Raw genomic sequence first — 4,612 nt, 5'->3', positions numbered from 1 at the left:
TCTCTTTCTCTTTCTCTTTCTCTTTCTCTTTCTCTTTCTCTTTCTCTCTCTCTGCATCTAGAGTCATCACATTCTCTGGGTTTCTGTTCTCCATTCTAAGGCAGAGAACCTTCAGTCTCCTCACAGACCAACCAATATGTAAGGTCCCTATCCCTCCAAACCAACTCTATCTTCTATGTACCCTCCCTGGGACCTGGAGAATAGTTCCTAACTTCAGGGATGGAAAATTTTGCCATCCCACAGCAGTGTGTGCACAATACAAAGTAACCAGCAAAGAGATGGGGTTGAAGCCCCGCCCTTCCTCACTCTAGAGCTGTGGACCTCCCCTAGACAATTGAAACACAAAAGGTAACATTTTGCCTTCTCTGTCTGAGTGTTACAATGTTGCCCCTTCCCTCCCGCAGTTGCTGTTGAGCAGTCTGACTGCCTTTTGGAAGAATCTTGGATGTCAGCAAATGTACATGACCTGCACCCCTAAAACACACACACAGACACACCATCACATCTATAGCTCCAAATACTAGGTTTGTATATTGAGGACTAGGACTGAGCGGGGTAGTTTTTGTCCATTTAACACAAATCAGAGTTACCTGGAAAGAAGGAACCTCAACTAAGGAACAACTGCCTCCCTCCGGAAGATCTGCCTGTGAGCTTGTCTTTGGGGCATTTTCTTGACTAATGATTGATGTGGGCAGGCTCCGCCCACTCTGGGTGGTATCACACCCTGGCAAGTTGGCCTGAGCTGTTTAATAAAGCAGGCTGAGCAAGCCATGGAGAGCCAGCCAGTAAGCAGGAACCCCTCCCCCCCCAACTCCATGGTCTCTGCTTCAGTCCCTATTTTAGCTTCCCTCAATGAATCACGATCCATAAGCCAAATAAACTCTTTCCTGTTTCAGGTCAGTGTTAATCACAGGCACAGAAAGCAAACTAAGACAGAGACCATTAGCGTTTTAAAGTACAAGTGATTCTGAAGTGAATCAGAAGAGGTCCCAGGAGGAGACAGTGAGACCAAGCTGATGAATGCTGCCCTGGCCCTTTGAGTTGCTCTGAGGACCTACAGAACACTGTCATTCTTGTGAGTGGGTGATCAGGAACAAGAGACTCTGGCTGGATGATGGCTTGGCATGTCTTGAATGTCCTTCACTTGCCCAAGTATCTGCTTGGGTACCACAGCTCCCCACTGGAACTCAGTACCATCTACAAGGGAGTGTGATCTGAAAGGCTTTTCCCAAGAAGCAGCCCTCTCTCTGACTGGGTGACACAACCCACATTTTCCATGCCCCAGACAAGTACCCATCCTTCTCTGGACAGGAGTGGGAGAAGCTCTTTCTCCAGTGGAGCAGGGATACAGGGAACCAAAGATAACTCTCAGGGAAGAGCTCCCAGGATAGAGATGCCTGAGTGTCCTCACAGGGAGCTGAGAGGACAAGATGCCCTCATCACAAAATGGCACTGCTGATGGAGCTTCAGATTTAGATTTGAAATGCCACTTAAAGGACAGCTTCTCACTCAAACATTTCCACACTTGGTCACGAGTCAGGCCATGGGCCTGTGTGTGTGTCTCTCTCCCTCCCTGCCAAGGCTAACAGGAAAAGCATACCTCAGGTCTCCTGCATGGTTGCCTTGGGTGGGGGGTGCGTTTCTGCCCCTACTCATAGCCACAGTCCCAAGAGCAGCTCACTACAACCTGCAGCTTCTCCTTGGGAAAGGACAGTACTGTCGCCGTGGCAGAGATGAAAGGAAAAAAAAAAAGAAAGAGAGAGAGAGAGAGAGAGAGAGAGAGGAAAGAAGTACGAGCTGCCCTTTGCAGACTAAAGTGACAGGAAACAGTTGGCAGGAGCAGAAGGTTACTGGCCACAGGGAGAAACTTATGAAACAGAAGAGAATAAATCCTCATCCAGTCACCCAGGGGGACAAGCTCCAAGATGTCTCAGATACCCAAGTCCTTGTATAAAATGAAACATTGTTTGCATGTAATTTACAGCACACTATCCTGTAGTTTATTTATAATCCTAATTCAGTGTCAATGCTTCCTAACTAGCTATTATCCTGCATTGTTCACAAAGCGACAACAGAAAAGAAAAAAAAAGCCAAACTTGTTCAACACAGAAAGAGCATTTTGTTTTGCTGAATATTTTCTACCCACAGCCAGTTGAACCTGCCCATGCAGACAGGGAGGGCTGGCTGTAGTTTTTCGGGGAGACAAAGCAACTTGCTGGGAAAAGCAGAGTTTTAAATCTGAAGTGAATACCGTCCTGCAAATGAAGCTCTCTCCTTCTTTTTGCCAACTCTGTGTTTGATGGATGGGGAGGGGCTGGTGTCAAAAGTGGATACTGTCAGAGGCTGACCAAGTAATTCCAGACTGGTGTCCATAGAGTCAGCTCTGTGTAGGCCAGGCCAGCTACCAAGGGCTCTTACTGAAGAGCTTCCTCTAGAAGCCAGGGCTTGGAGGTTTCTGGGAGTGGTAGGAGGCAAAGAGGCCCTTGTCTTTGCCTCACCAGGACTGATCCCTGAGGAGAACTGGTAGCCCAAAGCTCCAGCCTTTCCTCCCATGACCTGAAGCAACACCAGCCACCACAGCTGGCCCAAGCATGGTATGGACTGGTAGTGAGTTCCTCAGTCTCCTGTTGAACAGGCCAAGTGTCTTTCCAGCTGATGCTGCCCCAGCAACAGGGTGGGCTGACTGTAGGTCACAGAGGCCATCCCAGTACCTCTCAAAAGGTTGGCAATGCAGACTAAAGAACTGTCCCTAAAGGTCTTTCCTGTGGAGCTCTGTCTTAGAGTTTCTATTGCTGTGAAGAGACACTATGACCAAAGCAACTCTAAGCAAGAAAAATATTTAAATGGGGGCTACTTTATAGTTCAGAGGTTCAGTCCATTATCATCATGGCAGGAAGCATGGCGGCACACAGGCAGACACGGTGCTGAGAGGTAGCTGAGAGTTCTACAGCTGTATCATGGGGAGCAGGAAGACGGACTGAGCCACTGGCCTCGTTTGAATGTTTAAAACCTCAAGACCTACCCCCAACGGACATACTTCTTCCAACAAAGCCATACCTACTCTAACAAGAACACACCTCCTAATAGTGCCTATGTGAGCCTATGGGGGCAATTTTCATTCAAACTACCACAGGCTTTAAAGCTACATTGGCAAGTTTGGTTTTCTTTCCACACTTGGAGCCTTGGTCAGATTTTTAAAGCAATATTTACTTTGATTCTGTTTCCTGTACTAAATCAATGCTCACTTAAAAACCAAGTCTTGGAAGTCTTATTCTCAGAGAGGACCCTAAAAATGTGCAAATTCCAGGCTTCATTCATCCTAGACCTGAGAATAGACCTCGGAAGAGCAAAGGCAGGAAGCTTCTGTGATCTCTGCTCCAAGCAACAGAGGCTAGGCCTGAGCAGAAGCAACCCCAGCAGACATGTAAACAGAGGAATCAGCCCAACAAGGGCCCGAAGCCTTGGATTCGGGTGGACCTGAAACTACTGACCACAGAAGGGACACACTGAGCCAGTGAGGCCTCACTTTGTAACTTCTCAGCACTTGGGAGGCTGAGGCAAGAGGACTGTCACAGGTTCAATGACAGCTTGGCTACAGTGAGCTCCTAGTTTGAAAAACAAAAAACGGAAGAGACACTAACCACAAGGGGGCGCTCTCCCCAGCCCAGAAACAGGCAAAAGCAATGGTTTGCTCCAAGGCTGGGAAGACTGAATACCCACAAAGGGTCTCCGCCCCGGCCCCGAACCCGGGGCCCAACCCCAGCCCCGTAGCAAAAGAAAGATAACCTTCTGCTGAATCCGCATGCTCAGAACTACCACTTCATCCTGCCCCACAAGAGACTCTAAGGGGTGACGTTTGCTTGGGAACCTCTCACAGGCCTGGCTGGTAGAGTTTTAGTCTGAAGCTCTTCCCTAAAGCCCCCCCCTTTCCAGAATCACCCCAGCACTGTGACTGCACCGTGGGTTCTTGCATCTTCATGTCCCATCTATCATAGGTGCTTCTCGGAGGTCCACGTGCTTCTCGAAGGTCCACGTGCTTCTCGGAGGTCCATGTGCTTCTCGGAGGTCCGTGTGCTTCTCGGAGGTCCCTGGCTAACAGGGTCCCACTAGTTTTTCCTCAGCATAGCTAAAAGAAACCAAGAGATGGAAAAAGCAAGATCACCATGCAGTTAGTTCGACATGGAAGCTGCCCCCAAGAAGAACAAAACCATCATCCCTCACAGTAGCTAGCAGGTCTTTTACAGATAACCTTGGCAATTGTAGCCGGTGATGACCCAGTTGTGGTCATTTTAAGAAACAAATAACAAATAACCCCAAGATTAGACTCCAAAATGAAGCAATTTTTCAAATGAGAACAGGCAACAGACTTGGAGAATGGACAGACAAGCCAGATGTGAGGGAAGAGTCTCACAGAAGGTGAGTTTACTATTCTAGGAACGAACAGCACCTCCTCTTTGTCCTCTGGGTCCCAGCAATCCATGTGTCTCTGGTTAAATCAGATGCTGGGGCCGGGAACAGTTAAAAAATAAGCATAAAACCTACTCCCAGACAAAAACCATTCTGCAAGAAGGGTGTATTCAAAGCGCACCGAGAGGTGGTCTAAGGCCACCCA

Source organism: Grammomys surdaster, unplaced genomic scaffold (assembly GCF_004785775.1).
Source record: "Grammomys surdaster isolate TR1022 unplaced genomic scaffold, NIH_TR_1.0 211, whole genome shotgun sequence".
Lineage (NCBI taxonomy): Eukaryota > Metazoa > Chordata > Mammalia > Rodentia > Muridae > Grammomys > Grammomys surdaster.
The sequence above is the reverse complement of the archived record's forward strand: the minus strand, read 5'-3'. Positions refer to the sequence as shown.